Consider the following 20,083-nt stretch of genomic DNA (forward strand, 5'->3'; position numbering starts at 1 on the left):
GCACATATTCAGAAATCGGAGGTGTGTGTGCAGAGTCCACCCAGAAGTGCCCTGACACAGGAGGGGTGGGTGCAGAGTCCTCCCAGCAGTGCCCTGAGACAGGAGGGGTGGGTGTGGAGTCCTCCCAGCAGTGCCCAGACACAGGAGGGGTGGGTGCAGAGTCCTCCCAGCAGTGCCCTGAGACAGGAGGGGTGGGTGCAGAGTCCTCCCAGCAGTGCCCAGACACAGGAGGGGTGGGTGTGGAGTCCTCCCAGCAGTGCCCTGACACAGGAGGGGTGGGTGCAGAGTCCTCCCAGCAGTGCCCTGAGACAGGAGGGGTGGGTGTGGAGTCCTCCCAGCAGTGCCCAGACACAGGAGGGGTGGGTGCAGAGTCCTCCCAGCAGTGCCCTGAGACAGGAGGGGTGGGTGCAGAGTCCTCCCAGCAGTGCCCAGACACAGGAGGGGTGGGTGTGGAGTCCTCCCAGCAGTGCCCTGACACAGGAGGGGTGGGTGCAGAGTCCTCCCAGCAGTGCCCTGAGACAGGAGGGGTGGGTGTGGAGTCCTCCCAGCAGTGCCCAGACACAGGAGGGGTGGGTGCAGAGTCCTCCCAGCAGTGCCCTGAGACAGGAGGGGTGGGTGCAGAGTCCTCCCAGCAGTGCCCAGACGCAGGAGGGGTGGGTGCAGAGTCCTCCCAGCAGTGCCCTGAGACAGGAGGGGTGGGTGCAGAGTCCTCCCAGCAGTGCCCTGAGACAGGAGGGGTGGGTTCCTAACACTCCCAGCAGTGCCCTGAGACAGGAGGGGTGGGTGCCCAACACTCCCAGCAGTGCCCTGAGACAGGAGGGGTGGGTGTGGAGTCCTCCCAGCAGTGCCCTGAGACAGGAGGGGTGGGTGCAGAGTCCTCCCAGCAGTGCCCTGAGACAGGAGGGGTGGGTGCCTATCACTCCCAGCAGTGCCCTGACACAGGAGGGGTGGGTGCAGAGTCCTCCCAGCAGTGCCCTGAGACAGGAGGGGTGGGTGCCTATCACTCCCAGCAGTGCCCTGAGACTGGAGGGGTGTGACACATGTGTGTGAGGCCAGAATTATCCACATGCATACTGGCTACAAGGGAACATGTCCCCATGAACTCATGTCAACAGACTCCACACACAAGTACAGTGATCACCAAGGATGCCACGATTGTCGCAGGTGGAGACATGGCCCTGCATGCATGGCCAAAGTAGAAGGGCTCCGTCACACACACAGCTCATGTAGACACAGCTCTGCGCTAAACATTGGGAACACCCTGCAGGGAAGAAAGCTGGGTACACAGAGGAAGGAATACACCCTTGGACAAGTGCACCATGCAGTAACTGCCTACATGAACAAAGAAAGTTAGCCAACACCTTGTGATGGCACACAGATCACAGGGTCCCACCAATGAGCAGTACACTACTACATATCCCACACACCCAAACCCTTACACACCACCCAAAACCATGTAGCAGCCCCACCAACACCAATACCAGCATAGCAGTAGTGTGATAATGAAAACAAAATTAAGCTTTATTCAGCAGGAGCACAATGTCCGTGGATCGCAGGCAGTTCAATCTTCACAAAGCCCATAGGGCAGTCAATGATTCTCAGCTGGATGGGGGACACAGTGGGATGCGTGTCCCCTACCTTGCCTGCACAGTCAAATGGCATCGTCTTCCACACTGGTGAGGGCATCAGGGGGGGGGGGAGCAACAGGCACCGCAGGGACATCAGGGCAAAGGGGCGGCGTTGTGGGTGCAGGGATGGAGGAGTCCACCACAGGGGGTGGGTCAGTGCCAAAGGCGGAGGCCAGGATGGCACTACACACCTTTGCAAGGTCCTCCAGGGAGTCCCCTGCACCCGAAGGGACCTCAGGCCCCAAGGAGGGGGGGGGGTCAGAGGGATGGGTCGCAGCGCCACCGGGGGAGGGTGGAGACAGGGGGGGAGACTCAACCACCCTGACCGGGGACCTCCTTGACCGCTTGCGTGGTGGTGTAACTGTGGGGCTCAGGGACAGAGCGGCCATGAAGGAGTCCTTGGGGGAGATGTGGCCAGGAGAGCTGAGGGGAGGGGATTTGGAGGGAGTGGACTGGGTGGAATGCGGACTCCCACTATGGCAGCGTGTCACACGTTTGCCCCCCGACCCAGTGGGTGTGCCTACCTCACCCTGTGTGTGCGTGTCAGGAGGAGTGCGGTGGACCTTCCCTGCTGGTGTGGTGCCCGTGTCCGTTGATGTGGGTGCATGCCGACGTCTGGGTGTACGTGTGACAGGCATGGGAGTGGGAAGTGTGGATGGGGCAGGGGTAGGTGGGGGGAGGTCGCGCTGCAGGAGACCCACTGCTGCAGTCAGTGTGGAGTCGATGGACCTCAGCAAGTTGCGTTGGTCAGCCTGCGATGAATGAATGCCCTCCAAGAAAGCCTCGATGTTGGTGAGGGTTTTGCCGTGGGCATGGAGGACATTAAGGATCGCAGCCTGACCAACCTGCAGTTGCCGCTGGATGTCCACAGACTCAGCATTGGCGGCAGCAGTGGAGACAGGGGCAGGCGGTGCGGTGCCTGGCAGGAAGGAGACATGCTGTGACCGGGCACGCTGGGAAGGGACACGAGCAAGTGGGAGGCGGCTGGTGGAAACTGAGGGGGCGGTGCGAGGTGTTGTTCCGCTGTCAGCTGCTGGTGCAGCCTCCGCCCACTCGGAGACATCGTCCCCGGACCTGTCAGCTTCGTAGTCTGATGTGCCAGTCGACAGGTCCTCGGCCACACTCTCCTCCGCCTCTGTCCCACTCGATGTGCCAGACCCGATGTCACGGCTGGCACTGGTGCTCGGTCCCTCCGCCTGGTCTGTGTCCATGTCTCCCTCTGTGTCCCCCGACGATGCTGTGGGCAGGGTGGAGAGACAGAAATTATTCAGACACCTGTACACATCTGTCACATGAGTACAATCTACATAGGTAACATTGCATGGCCTGAAAAGGAAGATCCCTAACATCTACTGAACAGGGTACCGATGTAGGGCATGAAACACACAGTTGGTTGAGCCACCATGCCACTGACATACCATGGAGAGCATGAGACAATAGCTAAACACAGGAAAAGGAGTCTGACATAGCACCCAGGCCCTGGGGACAATCCAGCACTGCATCTGCACCACACAGCGTTGGCGAAAATACAGATGACCAGGGACCATATCCATGAACTTGAGACACATGCTGCATAGGTAATGCTGAAAACATGCACAACATGACTCGGTCACTGCACATTGCGTGTGTGTCCAGGCACATCACACACTGCCCAGACCCAGCAAGTGGTAATCAGGATTTAACACATAGGCATTGCCCGCCCCAACAAGACCCTACACGAGGCAAATTGTGGAGACACAGGTGGCACCAACATCTCATGGTCTGGGTGATACACACAGGGGCAGGCAAAAAGCAAGATTGGACGCCAAACAGCCAAGGTGCGCCTGTACAAATAATGAGGTACCAGTGCCCATCCTCAGATGAGTATAACAAGACACACAGGCACTGGCAACTGTGAGTATGAAGAAGGACAATCGGGTCAGGCTGCACAGTGGACACCTGTACAAATTAGCACGTCTATATACATGGTGACAGGGGACAATGGCACAGAGCACAACTTACGCTGTAGACACTGACAGTGGCCACGTTCATGATGACACATACACCACTGAGGAAAAGGTGCCCCAGGGGACAGTAGTGGGCACGCAACTACATGCTACTGAATGGTAATGACTGCAACACACGTCACCATCCCTGCACTATGTGTATCGCACACTCATGCACATCATGTCACAGGCCACTACATAGGACATGCGCGCTGTAAGGCATGACACATGAGAGACCAACTCCCATGTCTGGAGTCAGCATCAGTGCCAACTGACATGGAACCCACATGCAGTGAACTTGACAGTGCACAGGCAAGGTCCCACAACCTGTTACACACCACCCCCACACATGATGCTACAGACATTGTTCCCGTGGACAAAGCGCCAGCCTACATTACCCTGTGAAGGAGTGACTACACACAGACCAGGGAACACATTGCAAGGAGGGGAAGGGTGGCAGGGGCACAGCGCTATACTGGGGCAAACAGGATCTGCACAGCACCTTTAAACCCTGCCAGTGGATTCATGCCACTGTGCCCTTACAAATGCCGGTGACACACAACAAACACACATGTACCTACCCCCTTCCGGCTGCTCTATCGCCTGTAAGCGCCTATCAAGGTCTGGAAAGACCACCGGCAGCACACGCCTGTGGAGGTGGCTCAGACGGCGGCGGCCGCGGTTCTTGTGGCTCTCAGGTGAGTCCCCCAGCAGGAGCCGTGCAATCCTCCGCGTCCAGCACCGGATATCCTGCCAGCGTTTCCTCACCTGGGCCAGGCGCCGCCTCCGACCATCCACACCCCTCACGGCACTGACGGCGGTCAGCCAGATCTGCTCCTTGGCAGTGGCGCCTACCTGTGAGGAGGAACAAGTGACACCACATCAATACACCAGCCACATGTCACAGAGAGACATATGGGTACAAATTAGCTGGTAACAACAAGGCATGTCATGCAGCCAACGCATTGCACCTTTGTCATAGGGACATCATCCCCTGGTGAGGGTAAAAGCACTACGTGCCACAGTGGGTACACAGGTGGAATGATGGCAATGTCACAATCAATGATCAAGGCTCACACTGTGCATCACACCCACCCCTCCTGTCTCAGGGCACTGCTGGGAGGACTCCACACCCACCCCTCCTGTCTCAGGGCACTGCTGGGAGGACTCCGCACCCACCCCTCCTGTCTCAGGGCACTGCTGGGAGGACTCCACACCCACCCCTCCTGTCTCAGGGCACTGCTGGGAGACATCAGGCACCCCCCCCCTGGGACCCCCCCGACAGTACATGGCATGTGTGTTACACCTGGACGCAATGGCAGAAGTCACAGTCACCACATAGGGACAGTCTGTGGCAGTGGCCTATGCACTCACCTGATAACCTGGTCGTCCATACAGCATGGAGTACTGTGGGAGGATCACATCCAGCAGAGCCATGTTCTCCTCCAGGGTGAATGGCTGTGTCCTCTCCACAGCCCTTGACATGGTTCCAGGGAATCAGTAGCAGCAGCTGGGTCGACGAATGCAAAGATGTGCAGGCAAGTGCTCCCTCATGGGACCTGGCTGCCTTATATGTGCCCTTCTGCCCAGTCTCATGCACAGGAGTACAGAGAGATTGGTCACTCACATTTGCATCCTATGTTTCCACCAATCCCTTCAAACCTAGCAGTCTGTGGGTTCTCGATCGGTTTCATTCTCCTGCATGATGTCAGCCCCACAAACACATTGCAACAAAGTAGACAAATCCCAACTGACTTCTGCTGTGCACCTTCCAGAACAATTTCGTATTTTGAACTTGGTCTCCATGACAACCAGCATGCATGTAGGCCTTAATACTTGTCCCCTATGTAATTTGGAGCATCACACACAGGTACGGTGCGTGTGGGGGCCCTAGGGCACCCCAAATGCATGGCAACGGCCCGTACATGCATGCCTACGCTCTCCATCACTTTTGGTCTGCACGCGTATGCGTACCCGTAGTGGTACGGACCGTACACTCGCATCTACGCTCGCCATCACGATGGGTACACATACGGCAGCACTCCCACAGTGATTTGGGAACATGCACAGGCCCTCTCAGCAGCAGTACGGCGGATTTTACACATCACTGTGGTGATAGGCGACACACATGTAGGAATAGGGCGGACATACTTGTCCATGGATGGACATACTTGTCCAGGAATGGACATCAAGGCATCGTCTGTGCATTACCACATGTGTGGGGCACAGGTGTCACAGGCTGTGATGTGGAACATGCCTCCTGAGTGTAGAAGGCACCAGATGTATGATGAGATGTGTACATGTGTACTGTGTGAGGGTGCAATGTGTGCCAGGCATGCCCTTGACTCCTTTGACATGTGTGCATGTGGGACTGCGCACTTGGGGTGAGCGTCACTGGCATGGCACGGACACCAACACACGGAAGTGTCCCATTATGCCCGGTACAGGGGTCATGACACATGACTCATCACTGCCCACAGTGCACAATGTGACTATGCCATATATGTGTCCGGGATTTACATCGGGTTGATGTTGTAGCACCCTCAAGAGCTGCAGCCGTTGCAGCAACCAACATGTGGCTGTGTGTAGATTGTCATTGCACACTGTTCCCAACACCATGCCACATGTGTTATCGGATGTGAGGTGCACATGTATGCAAGGGACACGGAGTAGCGTGACAAGGCCATGTCAGCAAACTCACAAGGAATGTGTGGGGAGTCATGACATGTGCACCTTCATGGCAAGGTGTGTGGGCTGGACTAGTGTAATGTCATGTGACCTGTGGCTCAAGTGTTCCGCTGCCAGTCTCTGCAATCGGCATCACACTTCTGCTAATGTGTGGGTGTATGTCACTCCTGTCTTGCGTCGGGCAGTGCACTTGCACTGGGACACAGCTATTTTCATGGCGTGGCATGGGGAGGTTCTCAATCACCGTGTGTAGCTGGGTCTTGGAAGGAGTGTCACCTTGCATCCATATGTGTCCTGGGCATGTAGCACATGCCTGACTCCCTATGTGGCATGTGTGTATTGCCAGATTTACATGTGCTCAGTAGACATGAGTTGTTCTCGTAGTGCACTCACTCTTCCTTGTCACTTCCAAATTACTGCAGAGCGCCTCCTGTTGCCCGAAGAATTCCAGACTTGGCCACCATGCAGGAGAATGACACGATCCGGCTCTACCGCTTCACCCAACCGTTGATTCTGGAGCTGACGGCGAGACTGGCACCACACCTGCAACCGCAGCACAGGTATCCTACGGCACTGACACCCCAGCTGAAGGTAATGGCTGCCCTACATTTCCTTGCCACGGGTACCTTCCAATATACCATAGCTCATGTTGGTGGCATGTCCCAGAGCATGTTCTGCGGTGTGCTGCATGATTTCTTGGAGGCCATGTTGATTCACCTGGATGACTTCATCAAGTTCCCCACCCCTGAACAGATGACTGAGGTCAAGCGTGGTTTCTATGCCCTGGGAGGGATGCCCCATGTCATTGGGTCCATAGATGGGACACATGTAGGTTTGGTACCACCACACGCACGGGAGGTGGCGTACCGCAATCGGAAGCACTACCACTCCATCAATGCCCTTGTGGTGTGTCTGTCCAACATGGTGATTTCACATGTCTGTGCTCGTTTTCCAGGATCAGCACACGATGCCTACATCATGAGGCGTAGCGGGATGCCTGATATGATGATGCAGCTGCGCAACGAACGGGCATGTGTTGTTGGTGGGTACAGTCTGTCTGTCCTGCATTCTGTTTGGCCGAGCAGCACTACCGCTTCGCCAGTTCTAACGATATCCATGTGCTTTCCATTTAGGGGACGCTGGCTATCCCAACATGCCTTGGCTGCTGACACCTCTCCGCAACCCCATCACGCCGGCCCAGCTCCGCTACAACACCGCCCATGGCCGGACAAGGCGAGTGATAGAGAGGACGTTTGGCATGCTGAAGAGCCGATTCAGGTGCCTCCACAAGACCGGCGGCGCACTCCCATATGCCCCAGCGAAGGTCTGCAAGATCTTCATGGTCTGCTGCATGCTGCACAACATGGCAGTTGAAAGAGCTGTGCCACTCATCCTGAATCAACATGACGAGGACCATCCACCCGTGGAGGACGAAGGGCTTGGCAATGGGGCTAGTGATGTGGAGGATGTGGAGCCGCAAGAGGACATCCGGACTCGGCTCATACGCGACTTCTTTGCTTAGTGGTGAGTACCAGTGTCTGAGTGTGCACGCCTTGGTCCCCGTGTGGCATGTGTTGTGATGCGTGTCTCCACCTGCATGTATGGCACGTGAGTCAGAGGTGTGTGTGGGTGTGTCACTGGAGTGATGGTGGCAGTGATGGTAGTATTTCCCCACTCATAATTGTGACCTAGCATGTTGTCATCCATACATGTGTCGAGTCAATGCACATGCAAGTGGCTGTGCTTTTTGTGGCTGACTTCTTGTGTGTCTCTCTTCCCCAGGTACCTGCGCATGCCGTCTTCTGGTTGCATTGTTGTGGCACTGCTATTCCTCATGGACATGGCATCGTGGGCTGACTCAGCGTTACAGGCACGGACACGTTTGGAAGTCTCCATGGGGTAAGGGATGCATCTGGGGTGTATTGGGTGTGGCAGTTGTTCACGATGTGTGCACACTGCCCCGGTCGGGGTTTGGTTCCTCTGCAGACATGTGGCATCCCCATGGGACACGACATGCAGCTGGGTACACCTGAATAGATGGGCTGCCTGGTTGTCAGTCATCAGTGATGGGATAGTGGATTGTGATGAAGGCATCAATGTGTGTGACACTGCCCTCGGACACATACGGTTAACATTGTCTTGACATGGCGTGGGACTTCCACATCAGCGGATGTATGGTGTATGGCAGTCTCTCCGTGAGCAGCTGTGGGTATTTAGCTGTTATCCGACACTTGTGTGCCAGTTCCATGGCTATCACGCATTTGTGCTGCAGAAGGGGGGTGCCAGTGTTGGAGCCACATGTTACTCCACATGATGTGTTCATGTGTACTTCAAGTTGCCTCTGCAATCCCAAACACATGACTATTAAAGGTGTCCCTATGCCTCCAAGGTGCCTCTTCTCAGTCAATGCTGGTGTGTTGCCACGGTGCATCCTGCATGTCTGGCATGGTATTCCCTGATTGTGGCTATGTGTCAATGTGTCGAGTGGCAAGATGCAAGCTGTGTGTGTGTGCTGAGACTGTGTAATGGGCATGATGTCCATGACTGTGTGGGTATTGTGACATGTGCCATCCCCATGCATCCAACGTTGTCCATGACCCCATTCTCTGCATCCACCGGACTCAAGCTTGCAGGACATGGTTCTGCCACCTGTCTACACGTACCTGGGTGCCCCCCAGGACACGGGCCAGGATCCCTGACCTCTGCGCATGACTGTTGCTGTACTCAATGTGTCTGTCAGCACGGTTGTTCGGCCACCCCCTCAGCTGGTTCTGACCATCACGGGTGTGTATGGTGCTCCATGTCTGTCTTGCCTAGAAAACTGTGACCCATGTGTCCTGTGCCAGACTCAGGCCCCAGGGTGTGGATGGTTGAAGTGAACAGATGACTCAGGCATGTCTAGACTGTACAAGACACATGTTAGGTAATAATGCTACCAGCAGGCATCTACTCTTAATAGTGTGATTTATTATTGGGGGGGGGGGGCAAAGTGAGGGCCTTTCCGGGATTAGGGAATCCAAAGTTCAGTAGGGGAGTTGGTGTCCTTGCCATTGGAAATCCTCAGAGTCCATGCCACAGTCTTTGTCAACATTGGTCAGCCAGTGACCAGCAGGGCCATGTGGCAGAGAATGTCTCTTGATGCTGTGATGCTGTTGCTCCAGTGGGCCAGGTGCCAGGCCAGGTGTCCTGGGAGATGGTGATGTAGCAGCCACCCTCACGGTCCTTTCCGTGTACGACCCGGCTTCCTGCGGGGAACCTCAGCAGCAGGCCGTGACGACGTCTGGGATGCTCCGTCGGATGTTTCCTCCTCCTCCTCATGATCCCTCCCTGTGGGTGGTGATGTTCTCCGCCTTCTGGCACAGGGAGGGTCGGCCATGGTGTCGGCCATCCGACGGAGTTCAGCGTGAATCCCCTGGGACGCCGTCACTTGCTGAGCCTGTCTGTCCTCCATCCTCCGTTGGTGTAGCTGTAGACAGGCTATTAGCTCCGCATGTTGCTGGGCCTGCTGGACCTTGATCCCCTCGAGGACGGACACAACCTGGGCCATGCCCGTGGTGTCCTGCCGGTATGAGTCCAGGATGTTACGGACATGGGAAAATACCGGATCCCCAGCCAACTGGTCAGGCTCGCGCCTCCGCCGTCCTCCACTCCCGCCACCCCTGCCCACTTGCGTCTGGCCTGCACTTGTGGGCACATGGGGTCTCCGGGACCCCTGAGGGGTGGCATTGGCGTTGTCGCCTGCCTCCTCCTGGGTGCCCGGGACACCGTGTCCCTCCTGGCGAGCCTGGCTGCATTGTGGTGTTGGGGCAGGGATCCTGGGTGTCTCCTGGGATGTGGCAGGAGTGGGGGTGGTGGTTGGCACGGTTGTACCTGACGCAGGTGCTGCAGGTGGTTGGACACCAGAGGGGCCAGGTCGGTCGGGGTCGTCCGCAGAGTGGTGAGAGTGGTCGCTGCCGGTGGGATCGGTCTCCTGCAGATCCGGGTCCTGTGAGTGTTCCCCCCCAGTGTTGGGGGGTGCAGCACGACGTTGACCTGTGTGTGAGAGAGACAATGTTAATTTGGATCCATGCAACATCCATGTTTCATCCGTTACAAAGTTGGCACATTTCCTCTTGGAATTAGGATCTGTCTTGCATTCCACTCACAGTGCACTTGTGCATGTGTGTGTCCCTTGGGCACCAATTTGGCCCCTTTCACTATGTGTGGCACAGTCTTACTTGCTGCGTCAAGTGTGACTGCAGTCAGCAGTGGAGTGTGCATGTGTGCCGAGCTATGCATTTGCGCCTTCCTTGTAGCACTGTACATGTGCACATGGAGTGGATCCACACACTTATATGATGCAGGTGGCTGTCCTTGTGCTCGTGTACAGGTTGTCACATGGCCCTGCGTTTTGCCATGATGAAGAGGGGGGGTTCTGGCACTGGCCACCCTTGTCTACATGCACGCAGTCCACCTGCTGACGAGCAGACATTCCCACACACCAAAGGACTGATTTGCTCTCCCTGTGTCTCCCTCCCTCTCTGTCCCCCTCTCCCTCCCTCTGTGTGTCAGCCTCCTCCCTGTGTCCATCTTCCTGTGTCTCCCTCTCTCTCAGTCCCCCTCTCCCTCCCTCTCTGTCCCCCTCTCCCACCCTCTGTGTCCCCCTCTCCCTCCCTCCGTGTGTCAGCCTCTTCCCTCTGTCCGTCTCCCTCCCTCTCAGTCCCCCTCTCCCTCCCTCCCTGTCCCCCTCTCCCACCCTCTGTGTCCCCCTCTCCCTCCCTCCGTGTGTCAGCCTCCTCCCTCTGTCCGTCTCCCTCCCTCTCAGTCCCCCTCTCCCTCCCTCCCTGTCCCCCTCTCCCACCCTCTCTGTCCCCCTCTCCCTCCCTCCGTGTGTCAGCCTCCTCCCTCTGTCCGTCTCCCTCCCTCTCAGTCCCCCTCTCCCTCCCTCCCTGTCCCCCTCTCCCACCCTCTCTGTCCCCCTCTCCCTCCCTCCGTGTGTCACCCTCTGTCACCTTGGCCCAGCTTCCTGGGCACACACTGTTAGCAGATCTTTGAGTGGCCCTTGGCCTGTTGATGTGAGTTTGTTTCTGATCTTGTGGAAATGTGGATTTTCCTGATCAGTTATGTCCCCTATCTTGGACCCCAACGGTTCTATATGCATGTTACAAGTACATGTATGTTCCCTCCAGTTCCAGTTTCTAAGAACGCAAATATATGTGTGTCTACCGTCGACATGTTCTCTGTCAGATCCGCCATCAATGGGCTGGATATTCGATTCCTAAGTATGAAAGGCCACCGACTTTATATGGCTAAGTTACTCCATTTTTACAGTTCAGGCAAGTAGGCCCGATTCTGTCCTCAAAGCCTTTCCCTGCTCTCTGTCTCTGACAGCTTCAGCTTGAGCTCGCATCTGTATCCATGAACTTTGTCCTACTCCCTGTGCAGCTAACGGTGCCTGCCTCGGCCAGTTTTCGCCTGCCTGCCAAGAAGCTGTATTTCACCTTCGAATTATCTATTTTGCTCTCTAGCCGATGCATTCCTGTCTAGTGATTTAGGTAAACATTTCCTTTAGCTCACAAGCAAAGGACTCAGCCCTTCCGTCCTCCTGCAAATGATTCATAGCCCTGTTGCCATGGAAAGTTTTCTGCCTCTCGCATCTCATATAGACACTTAGGCGTTTGTGCACGCACACAGTCAGTATAGACTAGATTCTGTCCGAGAGTCCTTCCTTGTGGATAACATAGTTCTCTAAACATAGGATGTTAGATATGATTTGGGATTAGGTTGACTTGACCCCCCAGACTTCTCGTCTCCACATGTAGAGCTAAATGTCAAGTCCCTTCACCCCCTAGTTGCACGTCACTCACACGTCATGCTGCTGCGCGCGCATCTATGCCAAGTATTATCTTATAGATCCACCTATGTCTGATAATCCTAACCAATCATGTTTCTTTTATTCCTTATTACGCCTAGTTTCGATTACGTACCTGTTTTGTCACTTTTCTTATCAAATGTTACGCCTTCTACATTCGTTTCATTGCAATGTACTTATTATAAAAATGCATGTCTGTCAATAAAGTATTGTACTTCACTTCCTGAACCCTCGTGGTGACGGAACCTGAAGGCCGTGACTCGAGTCGGCCATTTTGAATGGAATAAAGCCCATTTAGAAAACCTCTTATACCACGGATTCTGCCTCTTGTTATTTTGAGCTATTTTACTTTATTTTAAGATTCCGTATGAAATTCAGTCCGGTAAAGAAGATTTTATTTACCACATAATGGCGCCCGAACAGGGACACTTTCTCATCTCACGCGCCGGCGGTGCGTTGCAGGCCCGGTCTCCTGCCACAGCTGGACGGACCATAAACGCGTACCAGCAGGATTTCCTGTAAGCTCCCTCCGGTCAAGCGGGGGCGACTGAGGCTGCGATCAACCCAGACGAGGCGGTGAGAAGTGCGAAGTATCCCGACCAGAGCCTAGCTGAGAGAGCAAGATCCGAGGTATACAGAGGCCCACCAGGTTTTTCGAAATCCCGATGTCCAGAGGGTCCGCTGTCCGCAGTCATCGAGTCCTGTCCATTCTCTGAGGCCTTCCGTTTCAAGGAGCTACTCGGTGAGTACCATCGCCGGGGAGGCGTGTTGACGCGCACATAGGTTGTGCCGGTCAAGACGGATTTGGGTACACAAATCCGGTCTGCACTGTTTAGCAGTGTATATGTACTGTTTAGCAGTATATCAAGTATTCCGAAGTATTCAGTTACTGTCAAGAATTCAGCGTGGTGATTAGTTAGGCAGACTGTCATCATTGTCGGTCATTGTTAAATGTTTAATGTTTAAAAGTGTTCAAATATTGTGGTATGAATGATTGTTCATTGTACACTGTTCATTATTGGGGTTTTTTCGTATTAAGTAAGTTCAAGAGTAAGTATCAGATCAGTTGTCAATATGCCGCTCTTCTCGAAGTTAAGACAGATTACTACCAGAAAAGGGGTGCTTGAAGAAGCAGTTCCTATTCCTCCTAGGGACACTCCAGGGCATTTTATGTACCATAAGCATGGCTTAGATGCCATATTGTTTCTTGATCTATGGGTAGATTATACCAAGGGATTGCCGGAAAGTCAAAGGTGGCCCGTAGAGGGAACCTGGGATGCAGAGTGCATCATGAAAGTAGAGGAAGAGTTATGGAAAAGAAAGGTCAGACAGTCACAGAAAGACGCTGTTGAGTTATGGCGTAAAGAATCTCATAGACGTACAGAAAAAGCACGTAGACAAGAAGAGAGGAGTAAAGAAAGTTCAAATAAAGTTCAAGAAAATCTATTAATTAAGGAAGGTATCCGAGTGAAATCAGAACAAGTAAATAGACAAAGAAATGCTCTTATGAATGGTATGTATCCCCTTCTAGCCGAAGGACTACCTAAGGCTGTTACAGAGATGCCAAAAGACTTGCCACCCCCATTATTTCCAATTAAGGTACATCCAAAAGGGCATCCCAGAACCGCAGAAGATGTTTTTCTTTCCTCATATCTAGACGATGCAGCTCCCGAGTATGCTAACGCCACACCACATAGACCGTCTGGCGGAGGGGTTCAACGTCAGGATCAGGTATCTGTACCTGTGCAACACCAAGTCCCGACGCAAGCGTCGGCAAGCACATCTGTTTCCGCATCTGTCTCCGCAGTCGATTCTACAGGGGTGTCGACGCCCATAGTTGCTGTGTCACGTTCAACGAACCCATTCACACCCGACGCCCCAGATGGGGCCACGGGAGGTGCTAGCAGTACCTTTACACCACCCAGAATAAATAAACTTGTTTTTCAAGAGTCAGCGCATTCACGTACACCTAAATTCGTAAGTGAACGTACGCTTAAGGAACTCCTTGTAAATTGTAGATATGACCCAGTGGCTGGTAAAGAGGACGAAATGGTCCTGGCATCATTACGTATCAGGCGAGCCGCAGAGTATTTAGCGAGGTTACCAGGGATGATTACGCATCTAGATAACATATATCATCTTGTTCAAACAGGACGAGATCCAGGATGTATTAACAGAGCTATGGAATTCCAGAAAGTAGAGATACAGGGGGAACTGTTACGTTTCCTCATAAACTGTGTGATCAGAAATCAAGACCGCCCGGGGGTAGACCCGAATGCAATGCTTATTCTTACAAGATGGAGTCAGAATATATCAGAAGGGAGGCACGATAAGCAAAATTGTATAATAGCCATGTGCCGAAAAATCCGTAAAGAAATAGAGCGTATTCATGAAGAAAGATTGGGAACAGACGAGTTTGAGCAAGATGAAGTGTCCGAATCAGGGAATTCCGCAAGACAGTCAGAGACCATAGCCTATGTAGGCAGAGGAGGGTCCTGTGATAATGCTAGATGTTTTTCTGATCCCATACACTCAGTATGCCCAAATAATAGCAGAACGTATCCGACGCCTATAATAAATCTGAAGACTCCTGAACATTCGTTTCAAGCCGCAGATAAAATACTACGAGAACGAAGGGGTTACCACCTCCTCGATTCCATGGATGAGCAAGAATTAGCCAGATCAGCCGTTCACTGGATTGACAGTCCTGAAAAATACGGTGATGAGACCGTAGCACACACGTTTTTTAATCTCAGTACAGATGAACAACGTTTAGCTGGAACCTATATGATTCAGCAACTCCTCATATTATATAAGAGCCAACATGCTGACCCTGGTCCTTTACCTGATATATTAACGGAACTACTCACGAACAGATGGAGAGGTTCTAGTAACAAGCTAATTAAAGAGATATTAGTGTCACGTAAGCAGTATGTCCTTTTTGTAAGTCCGGATTCTCTCTCGCTGCCCCGCAGAGAAAGAGCGCCGTACTATATGGATAGACAAAATCCTTTACGAGAAGTGCACCCAATAAAAGGCGAAGACAATGAGTTTCACCGTGTATTTGTTTACACACCCATATCAAAAATGGAATTATTGGAAATGAAGAAAGTAGTACCTAGTCATGACAAAGACCCAGCGGGTTTCCACCGAGAAATTAAAGACATGTTACTAATGGGAGAGTACACCTTTCCTGATATTATGACGATATTAAAGGTGCTTTTGCCTGCTGGCATTTATGAAAAACTGAAAGAAAAAGAGTGGGAAGTGGGAGACCAAAAGATAGACTGGACAGCATTAGCAGAGGAAGAAAGGGGCCGAACTGCAGGTTCAGGGCTCGGGGATAAAGTTAAACTGTTACCAGGTTTACTAGTACAGGTACTGCCACGTTTATTAACTACAAAAAAGGAAGATTGGGGTGCAATCACAGCCTGCAAACAAAAGCAAGATGAAGACACAAGCGATTATTATGCTCGATTTGAAAAATGTTTTGGTATAAATAGTGGTATAAAAGCAAGTAGTGACTCATATCCACATTTATTTGTGACAAAATTAGTGGAAAATGCATTGCCTCCAGTAAAGAATAGAATATTGAAATTCGAGAGTACCTGGCAAAGTAACACTCCGTCGCAAATGCTACAAATGTTACAGTATCATCACAATAGAATTAGGGATGAACAAGAACACGAGCATAGACGCATGAAGGATACAAAAATGAAAATGCTAGTTTCTCAGACAGTACCAGCAGATGGTCACAAAAAGGGTGTGACACATTCTGGTGATTCTGCAGTTCCTGTAAAGGGAACCTGCAATTACTGTAAACAACTGGGCCATTATGTACACGATTGTCCAGTCCTGAAACGTAATATAGCTACAGGCATTGCAAAGGAGAGACCACGATTAGTTAGACAAGATCAGAATGAACAAGGAGCTATGCAGCATGGACAGTCCATGCCAGTTCAGCAACAGTCCATGCCAGCCTCACAGCAACCCATACAGTTTGTGCCAGCTGCACCACCGTTGCCTGCTACTGCCACACAAACCACAACACGACAAATGTATCAGACTGCACAGTATGAATACCCTGAGTATCAGCGTTACGCATGAACCAGCCTAGAGAGGGAAGTTGACTTACCGCTTATCGAGATTCCTGTAGATCAAGAAGGACCTTATGTACATAGTGAATTATTAGGTCAGGATAGAAAATTCTTACTCGATACAGGGGCAAGTCGAACAACCATAAAACGTAGTGAAGTTCCAGGGGCACCCCTCTCAGGCTCTCAAAATGTTTCCCTTGGTTTTTCAGGAAAACCTATTGTTAATGAAGTATCACAGCCTCTACCACTTACGATAGGACCTTTGACACGAACTACAGATTTATTGCTTACTAAATCATGCCCAGAAAATCTGTTAGGAATTAAAACTCTGAAAGCACTAGGAGCCATAATATGTTGTTCTCCGGAAGGAGTAAGGTTGTTTTTGCGTGATTTTAAAGGTCACTATGTGTCTAGAGACATGGATCCCCGACTACAGACTTTACCAGTACATCTATGGGCACAAGGCCCTACGGATGTTGGCTGCATGAACATTACACCCTATCGAGTCACACTGAAAGCAGGAGTGGTACTACCACGAATGCGACAATACAAGTTACCGCATGATGCTGTAGTGGCTTTGCTGAAAATCATTGATGAGCTGATTGCCCAGGGAGTAGTTGTAGAAACAGACTCCAATGTATGTAATTCACCGATAATTCCTATTCTTAAACGAACTGATCCTACTGCCCCACCAGTGTACCGATTGGTTATTGATTTGCGTGAACTAAACAAGTGCATTGTACCACAATTCCCTGTGGTCCCTGATATATCATCATTGTTGACAGCAATTGATTCCGAAGCAACATTCTTTACTGTAATCGATCTCAAGAATGCCTTTTTCAGCGTCCCAATAGATCCGGAAAGCCAATACTTGTTCGGATTCAGTTTAAATGGGCGCAGCTTTAAATTCTCACGCGCTCCCCAAGGATTCACAGAAAGCCCCAGCATCTACAGCCAAGCACTGAAACGAGAACTTGACAGTATCCACATGCCAGTCAATACTGCACTGCTTCAATATGTCGATGATCTGCTGATCACAGCGAGAAGCGAGCCAGAATGTGAAAAAGCTTCTCTGACAGTTTTACATTTCCTAGCCGACAAGGGGCACAAGGTGTCTCCTTCTAAGCTGCAATTCTGTGTCCAGCGAGTTATTTATCTTGGTCACTCGCTGTCCAAGGAGGGAAGGCAGCTTACACCAGATCGCATCCAGTTAATTGCTAACATGTCAATACCCCAGACACAAAAGGAGGTGCGGGCTTTCATAGGCCTCACTTCATATTGTAGGCAGTGGATCCCTCAGTACGCATTTCTAGCAAAACCACTCATTCAGTTAACCACACAGGAGGCAGCCACATCGACTGTTCTCCCTTGGACTCAGGAACATACACAAGCTTTTGAAAGCCTAAAGGAAGCTTTATGTCAAGCACCTGTTTTAGCAACACCATGTTATAGCAAACATTTTACACTCTTTGTCACAGAACGCGAAGGTACTGCCTTGTCAGTACTCACTCAGGATCAAGCAGGATCACGCAAGCCATGTGCTTATTTTTCCAGTACATTAGATCCCGTAGCTCAGGCTTTGCCTGCATGCCTGAAATCAGTGGCAGCGACAGCTTTAGCAATCAGACAAAGCGATGCCATAGTATTAGGACACCCATTGACAGTACAAGTACCACATGCAGTAGAGGTTCTTGTGAACCGAACACAAACACAACACTTGACCATAGCAAGACTTACCGGTTATGAACTGACATTGTTTCAACCACACATAGAGATCCGACGGTGTAATACATTGAATCCTGCTACACTATTACCTGTAATTGGAACAGACCCACTAGCTCATGATTGTGTTGAAATCATTGAAATAAAGACGAAACCTAGACAAGACTTGACAGACGTTCCATTGTTAGATCCAGACCTGACGTTGTATGTAGACGGATCGTGCATGAGAACAAGTACAGGAGATTTAGTGGCCGCGTATGCAGTCACAACAGACACTAAAGTTATTGAGACAAATTGTATAGATACTTTGTCAGCCCAAGCAGCAGAACTTATTGCTCTAACGCAAGCCTGTATTCAAGCCACAAATAAGAAAGTTAATGTATACACTGACTCACGTTATGCATTCGGAGTTGTACACGACTTCGGCGTGCTGTGGCGAGAGAGAGGTTATTTAACTTCCCATGGTGCCCACATTCAGCACGGACCCCTCATTCATGCCTTGTTAGACGCAATACATCTACCCACTGCTATATCAATTATGAAATGTAAAGCACACACGAAGGTTACTGATATCATTTCTCAAGGCAATGATTTAGCTGACAGAACAGCTAAACAGACTGCTCAGAATCGCACATTAGACATGACAAAGCCAATAGTTCAGACACCAACACAGTGTATGACAATTAAGGATCCCGCACTTGACGTAATTGACATACAGACACATGCCACAGCAGAAGAAATAAAGAAATGGACTGAACTAGGAGGGATCCAGACAGATCAAGGATGGATGACGAAGGAGAAATCTGTATGGTTTCTCCCTGATTCCATGGTTCAAGCCATTATAGCTACAGTTCACAGTCCAGCACATTTAGGAGAGAAGGCTATGCTAGACAGCATTCAGCACATTTGGTTCAACAAACATTTACGAGCAGCAGCTAAACAAAAAGTTCGTACCTGTATGATATGTTGTCAGTTTAATCCAGGAAAGAGTGTTCCCGTAGAGCAGGGTGGATTTCAGCCTCCTGACCATCCTTTTGAAGTCCTCCAGATGGATTATATTCAGATGGAACGTTGTCGAGGATTCAAATATGTTCTCGTAGTTGTCTGCGCTCTCTCCCGTTGGACAGAGGCGTATCCCGTATCAGATTACACTGCCCCGACTACTGCCAAGCAGCTAGTTCGAGAATTCTTCCCACGGTACGGTTTACCACGTGTTGTATATTCAGATAACGGCCAGCCTTTCTCATCCGAATTAATGAAACATGTCTCACTTTTGTTGGGATATCAGTGGAAATTCCACTGTGTCCGACACCCCGAGGCAGCAGGTCTCGTGGAACGACATAATCAACTTTTAAAAATCAGATTGTCTAAAATATGTCAGGAAAAAGGGGTGGACTGGATAGTAGCCTTACCAGTTGCGCTATTTTACATGAGAATGGTAGCACACTCTCGAACAGGGCTATCCCCTTATGAGGTGATCTTTGGTAGACCACCGAATATGTGGGGGACGCCTATACCCCGTAAAATAACTGATGTTGACTGTAATATGCTGACAGATTACCTGGCTTCCTTGATGTCTGCACTACAATCTTGTCGTTCACAGGTAGTCGCAGCTTTTCCCGACAACACCGAGGTGAAACCTCATGACGTAATTCCCGGCGATTATGTTCTCGTCAGGAATTTCGATCGGAAAACCCAACTGGAGCCAAGGTGGAGGCTTCCTAAGTTGGTCCTGCTGACGACCAGAACAGCTGTGAAGATCGAAGGGAGAAAAGGCTGGGTGCATTCCAGCCATATCAAGAAATTTCATGGACTTCCTCCTGACACAAACAGTACTCCCCGTGTGTTTTCCCCCATTGACTCAAAGCTACCTTTGGCTGAGGCCAGTAGCACCGAACTCTATAAGCAGAAACTCAGGTCCAGATCTAAACTGTCGGACGATTTGATTGTTTAAGTCCTCTCCAAGGTGAAGCGGTTGAATCTGTCCCGACATGTATCCCTTAGATCTGAATGATGTAGAGTCCAGAATCATAATGAAACGACATGCTTATTGTAAATTACTGCGTAGCCACTGTATTGTGACTTTATTAATTTTGTTTTCCTTGAGTTTTT

Source organism: Triturus cristatus, chromosome 8, assembly GCF_964204655.1.
Source record: "Triturus cristatus chromosome 8, aTriCri1.1, whole genome shotgun sequence".
In the NCBI taxonomy this organism is placed as follows: domain Eukaryota; kingdom Metazoa; phylum Chordata; class Amphibia; order Caudata; family Salamandridae; genus Triturus; species Triturus cristatus.